Source organism: Microplitis mediator, chromosome 9 (genome assembly GCF_029852145.1).
Source record: "Microplitis mediator isolate UGA2020A chromosome 9, iyMicMedi2.1, whole genome shotgun sequence".
NCBI lineage: Eukaryota > Metazoa > Arthropoda > Insecta > Hymenoptera > Braconidae > Microplitis > Microplitis mediator.
The window spans coordinates 13911869-13925856 of NC_079977.1; positions in this window are offsets into that span (position 1 = coordinate 13911869).

Sequence of the window (13988 nt, forward strand, 5' to 3'; positions counted from 1 at the left end):
AAAGTTTTATGACATTTTGTGATATCTTATGACTTTGCTAGAGAAATCAACCAGTATCGAAATTAACTATAAATTCAACAACGCTCTTGGATAGTTATTAATATAAGACTTAAATTTATTATAAAATTGTAAGAGATGACTTTCGTACAGCGCTCTATTTTCAAGAAGAATATATTTTGCTCGTTTCGGTATACTAACCCTCGCAAATTTGAATCACGGTGGAAACACCGTAGAAGTGTAAACACCGTGGATCCACCATGGTTACACGGTGGGTTTGTTCCATTTCACCACCGAGTACACACAGTGTATCCACTGTGATTACGTGGTGTATCCACCGTGATTCCACGGTGGCTTGACCACTGTATATACACGGTGTTCCCACTGTGATTACGCGGTGTATCCACCGTGATTCCACGGTGGCTTTGTGCTATTTCACCACCGTGTTTCCACGGTGTATCCACCGCGTAATCACAGTGGTAAAATGGAACAAACCCACCGTGTTTCCACCGTGATTCAAATCTGCGAGGTAAATTAAGCGACTATTTGTTTTTTTTTTTTTGAAGAACTTTGAAAAATCGAAAGGGTATGTTAAAATATGTTGACAGTTAAGATATGAGCTCTTAATATTGATATTTAGAGGTGGCTGTTTATAATTTTCGGTTTTTCATTTAGTAACATGGTAAAAAATACATAACTTCCGAAAAAATCAAGATACAGAAAATTTCTTCCCAAACATTTTGTAGCAAATTTACCGATCTACAAAGAAGATCTTCTATGATTTTTGCATAAATTCAACCATTCACAAGATAGCTGACGTCAAAGTTTGATACAATTCGAAGAACTTGTTTTTGCTCATTCTGAATTTTATACCATGTCGACTAATGGGAATTCAGGAATTCTTAATACAGTTTTTTGTAGGAAATTGAATGCTCTGCAAAAAAAGTATCTTATCATTTTTTGATAAATCCATCTGTTCGAAAGTTATTGGAGCATGAAGTCAAGTTAGAGTAAATTTTGAGATCTTTTTACTTTTCCGGCGAAACTATCGGACTTATCATAAAATGTCAAAGCATATTTTTTGTAGGCAATTTTATTTTCTAGAAATTATCATCGACAAAGTTTTTTGAAATTCTGCATTGTTTTCTAATTATTTCCATCTTAATGCCAAGCTCTTAAAATCGATAAGAACTATTTTTTTCGGTGCTTGGCAATAAAATGGAAATAACTAGAAAACAATGCAGAATTTCAAAAAACTTTATCAATGATAATTTCTAGAAAATAAAATTGTCTACAAAAAGGATTCTATGACATTTTATGATAAGTCCGATAGTTTCGCCGGAAAAGTAAAAAGATCTCAAAATTTACTCTAACTTGACTTCATGCTCCAATAACTTTCGAACAGATGGATTTATCAAAAAATGATAAGATACTTTTTTTGCAGAGCATTCAATTTCCTACAAAAAACTGTATTAAGAATTCCTGAATTCCCATTAGTTGACATGGTATAAAATTCAGAACGAGCAAAAACAAGTTCTTCGAATTGTATCAAACTTTGACGTCAGCTATCTTGTGAATGGTTGAATTTATGCAAAAATCATAAAAGATCTTTTTTGTAGATCGGTAAATTTGCTACAAAACGTTTGGGAAGAAATTTTCTGTATCTTGATTTTTTCGGAAGTTATGTATTTTTTACCATGTTACTTAATGAAAAACCGAAAATTATAAACAGCCACCTCTAAATATCAATATTAAGAGCTCATATCTTAACTGTCAACATATTTTAACATACCCTTTCGATTTTTCAAAGTTCTTCAAAAAAAAAACAAATAGTCGCTTAATTTGAAACAGTCTAGTGTATACACAGTGGTCAAGCCACCGTGGAATCACGGTGGATACATCGCGTAATCACAGTGGTAAAATGGAACAAACCCACCGTGTTTCCACCGTGATTCAAATCTGCGAGGGAACCTGTAGACAAGTAATGAAATTCAAAAGTTCGGACAAGTGTTTTCTCATGTTACTGAAATGGAAAATGGAAAACCGTGATAATGAGCTTCTCAATATTGATGTTAATTATTTAAGCTTGGACGTTAATGAATCCCCTTAACATTTTGAAGCAGTATGTTGATATATTTAAAATGAAAATACTTTATTTTTTAATCGGTTGAATATATTATTGCTATAATTAAATTTTTGTGACAGACATTTTAAATGTACGACATTTGACGCCTATAGCTGGCAGCTAAAAATATTAGATAAGATACAGCTGGTAAAAAAGATACCGAATCGTTCTAATAGAGACGTCATCAACGGATCAAAAAAAATTTTTTGGTTACATGTGCGATAGCAAACGACAAAAAAATATCGAAGTAACTCAATAAGCCATCTTGTGACAAAATTAATCATCATATTAATTCATACACTTACTGACTTTTCTTTCAATTTCAAGAAATACTCAAAAATCTTACCAAATAAATAAACGAGGGATATATATATGTAGTGACTGGGATAAGGTTTATAGGATTTTAATCACTACGATAATTAATTTATCTGACTCCAATTATTAGTGTTAAGAAAATAATAAATAATTAGTTTTATTCAATGAATTATATAATACAAGGTAATGCTGGTCGCATTAGATATGTGTTAGCTAGTTGCCGTGTATCTCTCTGTTGTACGTGTATGTACTGTACTGTGTACTACGTGCACTGTTGCTACCGAATATCGTATCCGCGTGGGGGAAAATATTCGGTGATCGATGATTGACGGACTTATTCGAAATTATGAATATCAATAATATATGTAGTGACGTAGTCGCTACAGTACTTCCCCTCTTAAAAAAAAAAATATGATGCTTATGTACAAATGAAAAATAATAAAAGATATTTACAATGCAAAACGAAAATAATAAAAAATAAATCAATTATTAAATTAATAACAAAATTTGAGCATGTGTGCTACGTTGTGAGGAAAGTACTAGCTAGAGAGAATACAATAAATAATAAACAAAAAAAAACAATGGATTTTAACGATGGTTTAAATGATTAAAAAAAAATAATTTTATGTGTCGTCGGCCACGAAATAGACAGGTTTCAGTCTGTTAATAGAAATCGCAGTATTGGTACGTTTGTAGTTCACGATAAAATATTTATCGTGTCGCGCGACGACTTCCTACGGACCCTCATACGCAGCTAAGAATGATGGTCCAATTTGTCCGACTCGCACCAGTATGTGGGAACAAGTGTTGAGGTCTCTGAAACAGAAAACAGAACGCTCTCCATGACGCGAGGTTTCAGCCGGTGCCAAGTTATTGAAATATGATTTTAAATCACGTAAAACACTTTCAGCATTTGCGTGTTTATTTGACGGAACTACTAGTTCACCTGGGAGACGAATCGGCTCACCGTATACAAGCTCGGCTGGAGTAGCTTGTGTGTCCTCTTTCTAGGCTGCTCGTAGACCAAGTAAGACAACTGGTAGCGCGTCATACCAAGTGTCGTCATGAAACAACAGTGCAGCCTTGAGTTGCCGGTATAAGCGTTCCACCAGTCCATTGGGTTGAGGATGATACGGCGTCGTTAATAAATGTGTTATGCCAAATAATTTATTCAGAGATTGGAATAACGATGATCTGAATTGTCCTCCTTGGTCGGACGTTATTCTAGTTGGTACACCGTATTTTGAGATCCATTCTCTAAACAGTGCGAGTGCGACAGTATCTGCGTCTCCATTTTTAAGTGCCACGACTTCTGAAATCGGGTAAATCTGTCGACGGTCGTCAGACATTTGTTGTAGCCGCGAGATACTGGTAAAGAGACTAAATCAATGTGGATATGCTCAAAACGTTGAGTCGGTAATTCAAAGCGTGCGAGAGGCGATGACACGTGACGATGAATCTTGTTTCGCTGACAATTTATGCAATCTTTTGTCCATTCTTGACAATCTTTCTGGATTGATGGCCAAACGTAGCGTTTGCTCACCAGTTTCTGAGATGCTCTGGTACCAGGGTGTGACTGAGAGTGCAATGTGTCGAAAACTTTCTTTCGAAGTTGACCAGGAACGTATAGACGTGGTTTACCTGATGAAACATCACAATAAACCGCGCCCGGATGGTCGTTGAAGACAATTCGATGCCACTGAAGTGACGTTGCTGTGCTGTCAAGAAGATGTCATAGTTCAGGATCGTTCTTCTGAGCGTTTACTAGCTCGTGCGTGGTAATGGGCATTGAAATGGCTTCAACGCGCGACAGCGTATCTGCAACGATGTTCTCATGTCCAGAAACGTGTATAACGTATACCGTTTTTGAAATTCGCACGGAGACGCGAATCAATCCGGTAAGCCGTATGCGGTCGCCCACGCGTGATAATAATTACAATATAAATAATAATAAATAAAATTACCGATATTCTAATAATGCAGAATTTTATAATAAACCAGAAGTAAATAATCGTTGAATTATAAATAAATAGTTGTTGTGCCTGGACCATCTCCTTAGGCTGGGTTAGTGCACGCAGGCGCCAGACCGTTTATTTCGAAACGGACAAAATAATTGTTCAGGGGAAAATTTACGAGGGAAGGTCCCAAGCAAGCAGTTCGCAACGAGGCAGACAAAACAATCGAGTGAAATAATAGAAATTAAATAAAATAATAAATGATAAATAATTATAAACAAATAATAAATGAAATTTATAATAAATGAAGATCCAAGGAAAATAAATAACAAATTCTCCCAGTAGCTGTTGGTTTCCGACTATTTAATTATATAAGCAATAATAAAGAATAATATTTATCACAATATTTAGTTTGCTTCAATTGATAAACAATAACACCTGGTTATTCGGCCGTATACAATTCAAAATTATTATAAATCTTTCCCCTGGGGGTTGAATTCGAACCCAATAATTTCAGTAAAAAAAAGTCATATATAAACTCCAGATACAAAAAAAAAGAAAATATAATTTAATTAATAAATAATGTAAATTTTAATATTAAATAAGATAAACAAATTATTTCATCGGCATTGTTTTAAATAATAAATAATAACAATACCTTTATTATTTTATCCCTCAGCACGGTTGAGAGAAAGAAAGATACCTATTCTCATACACACTCAAATAATAACCCTCGCAGATTTGAATCACGGTGGAAACACGGTGGGTTTGTTCCATTCTACCACTGTGATTACGCGGTGTATCCACCGTGATTCCACGGTGGCTTGACCACTGTGTATACACGGTGTTTCCACTGTGATTACGCGGTGGATACACCGTGGAACCACGGTGGTGAAATAGCACAAAGCCACCGTGGAATCACGGTGGATACACCGCGTAATCACAGTGGAAACACCGTGTATACACAGTGGTCAAGCCACCGTGGAATCACGGTGTATACACTGTGTTTACCCGGTGGTGAAATGGAACAAACCCACCGTGTAACCACGGTGGATCCACGGTGTTTACACTTCCACGGTGTTTCCACCGTGATTCAAATCTGCGAGGGAATTTATAAAATAGTAATTAATAATTAATTAATTAATGTTAATTGACCACTGGGGTAAAGAGTACCAATTATATATATATATATAGCAAATCGGCTCGTTTACAGGAAATAAATAATAAAAATAATATCTTATGGATATTTTATATAAGAAAATAATGTAAATGAATATTTAATAGTTCGGGAATTTCTACCCGAACGATGACGACAGTACTCGAGGAATTTTCCTTCGAGTACAACAAACTCAAAATAATGACCGCGTCTAACTGTCGCCGGCCAATTTACCATAGATATATATGTATATGTCGGAGATGAAAGAATAAAATGGGGTTTTCCAATGGGACGGGAAATTCCTAACAGTCGAGACTAGTTTTTACAGTAACAATTCAATAGAATTTAAGCTCTCGTTGTTTACAACTTAAGTAGATTATGTTTATTACGGGAAGCTTAGGCTCGCTGTGACATCTGTTCACCAAACCTAGCCACGGTCACAGGATGGATATAGTAAGACACAGAGGACAAGATAGTAAGATAATAAGATTGTTATCCTTCTTTAAACATTTTTGACTAAAAGGTTTCTAATGGAGAGTACAGAGTTTTTGGACTAGTTGAGTCGGTCAGTTCTGATTGAACATTCGTCGTGCGAGTTCAAGTTGTCCTGTCGACCGTGGATTCGTTCTCGAGCCTAGTTTGCCGTAGTATTTGTAAATTATTCGATCGGGTTTTATTTGAATATTATGAGACTGTCGTGTATTACAATTATTATAATTTCCTTTGTAATCAATTATTGCATTAATTAGTATTTAGTGTATTTTGATATTTGTGCGCCACTATCTTCATTATATTACTTGTCTAAGTATCATTATTCGTGAACAATACTTTTAATATTAAATCACTGTGTTGCATAATTATAATTCGTTTACATTTTTAATAAAATTGAGAGATATTAATATTGAGACCAATACTCGGGATAACGCCCAAGCTTGTAATGACTTTCCGACATATATATATATACCCCATAGGCAACGACTAACAAACGCTGTATGTATATATGTTGTAACGGGTTTTTCACCACCGGGGATCTACCGGAGTGAAGTCCGAATACACTTACGATTTTTGGCAACCTTGTTCAAAATTATTAATTGGGCGCCAGGTGATTTTATAATCACCAAAAAAAACAATTATCAAAATATAACTCGGCTCAGGGTCGCGGATCGAGGAAAGGTCAGGCACTTAAGATTACAATAAATAAATAATCAGAATTAACACAAAATAATTAGTCGTATATTAAACAGAAAGTAATTGATCGGTATCACAAAAATAATCAGTTACAACAAAATATAAATGCCGTTGTCGGCTTGACTCGATATAAACAAAATTAAAATTGCTCGAAGAATAATATTTGATCAAAACACGACGTCAGTTCGGTTGTCGACATAAAATAAACTTATTTTATTTTTCACACAAAATACTTGACGAATGACGTCAGAGTATTGTTAACGCAAGACTCGACTGCGGTACGAATGAGACACGGATAATCCGTAATTCTCAGAATTGCTCGATGAAATAAAATAAAATATAAAATAATATTTTATTTTGGTAACGCGTTCAATTTCACTTGCACACAGTTATTACGCGAAATTAATTATTTCCTTAATTAATTATTATTGCACTTCACTCGTTTATTAACAAATCGGTTGTACACTTTGTTCAGTTTCGGGCCGAGGCTTCGGCTTGTTCACTCGTTCACTTAATCGGTTATTGTCGGTCAAAATTATTGGTCGCGATTAATTGTTCGTTGATCAAACTCGGATTGATCTTACATGTCGTAATGCAACTCGATCATACGTCGGAATCGAAATTGTTCATTTGGTCGGGTCGAATTGTTCAGATAAAAAAACGTGGCCGTTCCGTTCGGCGTCTATCCCGGATCTCTCTTGACAATCAATGCGTCGAGTCGATTGCTTGGTCAAAGTGTAGAACAGACTAGAGGATCAGACTACAATCCATCGATAACCAAAGTTAAACAGCATCGGCGTGGGACATTAATTGGACGGGTGACCTCGTGGTAAAATAGTAGTCAACGGATAATAACTTTTTTTTTTTAATTATTTAATTTTAACCGACATTTATATTGATGAAGACAATAAATCCAAATTAAATTACTTAATTATTAATTTACAGATATTCTAAATGAGATTCTAAAAATAACTATATCCGTTCATGCATGATTATATATAATCATATATGATCATGTATAAACATATCTGATTATATATAATAAGACCTGGCCAATTTTTGGATCCAATCATATATAGATGATTATGCATAATTATATATGATATAGTCGTTCCGATGAAGGCTTGGGATTTTTTCCCACCACGGTTTCTTCCCTCACCCTTTAAATGTTGGTTTGGCACATGCGCACATTTGATAACGCATGCGCCCATTCTAATATTATGGTGGTGGCGGAAGAAACTGGTGGGAAAAAAATCCCAAGCTTTCGTTGGGACCACTATAAGACAGAAACTTTTTTCATCGGAACTATTTTCTATTTTCATGAAAACCCACCAGATCTGTAGATAACCTTAAAATTATTTACTGTTGACATTCTAAACAAGTATTGGTCGTACTTTTGTCTGTATTCAATACTATCTTTGCTTATAGGTGTCACCAGAATTGGCTCATCGGATAACTATTTATTTTATTTAAATAATTTCAAACCTCGGGTCGATGTCGAATTTTTTCTCATGTTACAATGTATATAGATATACCTATCCTCAATTTTCAATTGCAAGAAGAAAGCCAGAATAAATCATTAACTATTTACACCGTTATTATTATATGTATCATTCAGTACAACAATTATGTATCATGCAGTATAATAATTATGCATCACTCAGTACAATAATTATAACACGTACATTTCCTACCGCGGCGACCAACACCTACGTCAACCTGACATACAGTCCAAATTCGTCAACGTCAGAAACTCCTCTGGTTTTCAGCGAGCCATCAATACAGCTCGTAGTTTCAAACAGCACCGCCATCCTATCTCGCTTGTTCTCTGAGAACAGTTCTACAACGCAGTTTACCCGCCTAGGCCACCTACAGACTACAAGTTTGTAGGACTAAGCTATCCAGAACTTGACAACGAGATATCCTGGGAGGACCTTGCAATTAGCCTCAAGAAATGTAAGCCTTGTAAAACCGCCGGATCAGATGGTATAAGCTACGAATTTTTAAAAGAGCTTCGACAAAACTGGCGTTGATATCTTCTGGCGCTGTACAACAAAATACTGTCAACTGGGAACATACCTGACGACTGCTCTAAAATAGTAATGTGCATGTTGCACAAAAAAGGTGACACTAATAACCCCAGCAATTACCGAGGTATCACCCTGGTGAACTGCGTAGTTAAGATACTCACTCAAATTTTATGCGACCGAATCCAGAAGTGGGCAGAGAGCCTAAGTATCATTCCTGAGAGCAAGCAAGCTTCCGTCTAGGTCAAGACTGTGGATATAACGTCTTCAACTTACTAGCAATACTTCAAATTGCCATCAGGCTCCCGGGCTCTGCTGCATTCACCTTATTTTTGGACTTGAAACACGCCTTTGACTCGATTCCATGATAAGCTCTGGTCGAAGCTTGCTTACCTTGACCTCAGCCCGAAGCTCTTAAATGTCATCAAAGCTCTCTACGTCACCACATTCTTGCAAGTCAGGATTGGTGGAGACCTCTCTAAGCCAATTGATATCACCACTGGCGTTCTACAAGGCGAAACACTCAGTCTACTACTATTCGCGCTGTACATCTCTGATCTGATCTCCTTCTTCTATGATCACGGCACTGAGGGTCTCAACCTTGGTCTTCACAACTCCCTACTCTGCTTAAAATACGCTGATGATCTTGCTATATTTGCCCGCACTCAAGTCAAACTCAGAAAATTTCTTAAGCTGCTAGAACTCTACTGTGATCAAAATGACTGTCAAAACGTCCAAGACGAAAATTCTTAAATTGAGCTCAAGTAGCAGGTCAGGCAAGATCAATACCTTTGCATATAAGGGAGATCCAGTTAAAGTGGTCAAGTCGTATGAATACCTCGGTGTATACTTAACTAACTCGCTATAGGGAGATACAGCTACGTCTGCTGCCATCAAGAAAAGTAAACTAGCCTCTGGTACGGTTCTAAACATCTTCATTAAGCTCAAAGCAAACTCATGGAAGGGTAAAACCAGAGTTTACAACAGTATGTCCAGGAGTATATTACTCTAACGTGCTCATATCTGGTGTCTGACCCAAAAGAACATCGACAAGCTGAAATCGTCCTAAAATGATTTCTATGAAAGACTCTTTAGTCTCCCGACTTGCACCCCCGGCTACGCGATCCGCAATGAATTAAACATAGAGCACGTAGTGGTCACAATTCTTAAGCAAGCCTTTAACTTGGTCATAAATGTCCTAGAAATGGACAACAATAGACTCCCTAAACTGTGCTTTCAGCGCCTCCACTCACTCATGTCCATACCCTTCAGCTCCAGCAAACATAACTCGGTCCAACAGTTAAAAGATATTCACAGTACCATCAACGAGGGCCATTTACTGGGCAACCTGGACGCCCAGCAGTGGAAGGCCCAAGCCAGAGTGATCCGTAAATACTCCAGTCACCTGCGAGAAGCAGATGAATCCAGATACGCCAATTCCTCTGTTTGTCAATATACCATGTCACACCCGGTACACAGTACACTTCCGGATCTCGAGTCCGCTCCACAACATCTAATCAAGCCGCTGATACAGCAAAGACTGGCTAATGTCTTGTCCTGCAACATATCGACTGGCAGAGCTACACTTAAGTTGTCGCCATCTCGAGTCTGCCCATACTGTCAGCTGCTGGAGCATGAAACTATATTACATGTCATCGCTTGATGTCCCTATCTGTCTGATATCCGTAAGGAATTTTGGAATCCACATGGTGTGCCTGACTAAGAGCTACTAGGCTCACTGATTGGCGTCTAAGATCCACCCAAACTCCAGAAACTACAGATATTTTTAAAAAGATGCAAAGAAAAGCGGTCACTCTCCGAATGATTTCAACTTTATTCCAGTCCCGTAAAAACTTTATTTTTTTTTTCTATAATCGGGCAGCAAAGTACGACATGAGAGTGTGGCTCTCGCTGATACGGTCTCCATCATTTGGACCTAGCTCTCTCTCTCTTTCTCACGGATTTCCGGGGTGTCAAGTGTAAGTTGGATCTTGGCGTCCAGTTCAGTGCTGATTTTTGCGCAGCAGGTGACCGTAAATCGGTCACTACGCATAAGTAGGTAGGGGTCAAGGCAGGTTGCAGTAAGAGATGATTTGACCCAAGACGACACTCGAGTCTAAGAATTGTACCCGCGATGACGCAAAAAAATTTTTCTTAAGCGAATAATTATCCAAACTCTCTTGAGTAAATCTAAGCAACAAATTCATTTAGAAGTGTAAGCTAAGCTATAAGTTTCTCAGAGCCTGTGGTCTCAGAGCTTGGTTATAATAACCATTAGTGAAGTGAGTGAGGTGAATATCCGATCCAGTACCGAAGGACTTAACAGGACTTTGCAGTTTCACCCAGCTTGAGATGCAGCGTCGGCCGATCCCACCTGTAAGTCGGCTACAACTTTGATCAATCTATATTTTCACGTAGATATCGTTACCTGATTATTCTCTCTCTCTTCAACGTAACGCAATATTAAATTCCCTCGCAGATTTGAATCACGGTGGAAACACGGTGGGTTTGTTCCATTTTACCACTGTGATTACGCGGTGTATCCACCGTGATTACACGGTGGCTTGACCACTGTGTATACACGGTGTTTCCACTGTGATTACGCGGTGGATACAGCGTGAAACCACGGTGGTGAAATAGCACAAAGCCACCGGGAAATCACAGTGGATACACCGCGTAATCACAGTGGAAACACCGTGTATACACAGTGGTCAAGCCCCCGTGGAATCACGGTGGATACACCGCGTAATCACAGTGGATACACTGTGTATACCCGGTGGTGAAACGGAACAAACCCACCGTGTAACTACGGTGGATCCACACTGTTTACACTTCCACGGTGTTTCCACCGTGATTCAAATCTGCGAGGGTTATTAAACAAATTTATCGCATTCCGTGCTCTATATATTTACGCGTTTCTTAATATATAAATTTCTATAGTTGATTATATATATAAATTTAGAATAATAAAAGAGGGGAATTTTGTGTATGATTGGGAATCTTGGTTAAATAAAATTTGATAAGAATATGAATCTGATCTCTTATCTAACTTTAATTATCACCAGCGTCCTTTAGTTAAGTTCATTTCAGCCACGTGTCCGGCTCAGAGCGAGTCAACCTACACCCGAGATCTTTTCCCGATTGCAGGACCAGCAGCAGAGAACTTCAATACTTATAATTTATACTAAAATTTATTTATTAATATTTATTCGGGAAAATTAATTAACTGTGGTCCGTGGCTACTGGACACGACGTAGCCAGGGCCCACCGTTATATTTTTTCTTCGCCCAACTCAGGAGACTCTCACTGTTAATTGTATTAAAGATTTATGTATCTTGTTTAACGTAATAAATTATTATTATTATTAAAATTTGGGCATATATGCATTTTATTTATTATGAATTCGGCAATTTTAAAAATCTCCAAGTAAAATTCTATCTGTCTTTCTAATTTAATTACTTTTATAAACAGTTCAAACAGTGGCATTTTTCAGGATTTTGAAAAAAAATTTAACAACTTTTTCATAAATATCTGTATTCATTGAATTTAGAACTATCACAAAAATTGAAGAAAACATCAATCAAAATTTAGATTTAGGTTTATTAACCCTTTCCCGAAAGTGTGTGTCGAAATGAATCGGTGTGAGCTCTACGGGGGTAGCGCCAATCAAAGTTCGTTGTTAAGGATGTGTGAGTAACAGTTTAGTCGTAGTAGTGCATGCATGCGCCCCCTTCTACTATTTTTTCTGCCCTTTCTCTTCTCAACAGGCTAGCACTCTCTCGCTTTAAGACGAAGACGTACAATTCAAATTGAGAGTAGGGACTCAAGGTCAACCGGGAAAGGGTTAATGCCAAGGCACAGGCCAAATGGCAACTTTACAAATATTACATAATTATACATAATACAAAGCAATCTGCACAAGGCAGCATCTGTAAGGACAAAAAATAAAAAGAGAAACAATATTCAGAAGATATTCAACAATTAACTCTACTTCACTGAAAATGATTATACATCTTAAAATCAGTTTAAAAGTCTAGCTCTAAAAATTAATCATAAATTTTGTTTTTAATTACTTCGAAACTATTATAATTTACTTTATCACTAGGTAATTATTCCCATACTTTTATCACAGTCACCAAAAATAAGCATTCCAAATAAGTCGTCGTAAAGCGCGGTAATTCGAAAGAAGTATCTTTCTTCGCTGCTAGCCTATCCGAACGTCTGCCGTCTACTTCTTCAACAAATAAGTTCCGCAGATAGTCTGACTTGCCAACACTCAACAACTTATACAAAAAACAGGTGATGAAGTACATTCTACGGTATTTGACTGATAACCAGCCCAAGTCTTTACGATATGGTCTGATATGTACATCTCGTCTGAGATCATAAATAAAACGTATTGCAACATTCAATGCACGTTGCAGCTTCAAGTCATTCTCGGCTGTCGCATCCACTAAAACTGTAGAGCAATAATCCACAACTGGTAGAATAGTAGCGGTAACCAATATCTTTCCAAGTTCCGTTGTGAAAATGTTTTTACGCACTTTCAGACAGTGAAGAGCTGAGTTTACTTTGCGAACAACTTGAGAGACATGATTATTCCAAGACAAGCTTCTGTCTATATGGACTCCGAAGCACTTAGCAGAGTCTGTGTATGGTATGACAACGCCATTTATTATAACTGGTGGAACATCAGATTCTTGCCGTTGTCTTAGCTTACTATTTGATCCAAGGATCATTGCCTTTGTTTTTGACAAATTTAACTCCAATCCATGAGCATTTGCCCAGTTTGCGATCGATTGAGCATCTACATTCACTTGTCTAACTGCTTCTTCCATCTGGTATATAAAGAAATGTTGATAGATGTAATTGTCATCAGCAAATAGCCCATGCTTGCAGTAAATTAGCCACCTCACTACTGAATTCATTACAATTAAGAACAAAATCGGACCGAGTACTGAATCTTGGGGAACCCCCGATGATGTTGTGAGAAGCTGAATCGGTTTTCTATGGTCATTAAGAATGGACTGAGATCGGTTTGATAGATATGAAAGAAACCACGTGATCAATTCCAATGAGAAACCAAGCTCAAAAAGAGCAGCTAGTATAGTTTTCGGATCAAGATAGTCAAATGCCTTACTCAAGTCAAATAAGACTAACAGGGTTAATTTATTATTGTCCATAGCTTATCTAATGTCATCAGTAAGCCTTCGCAGGGCTGACTG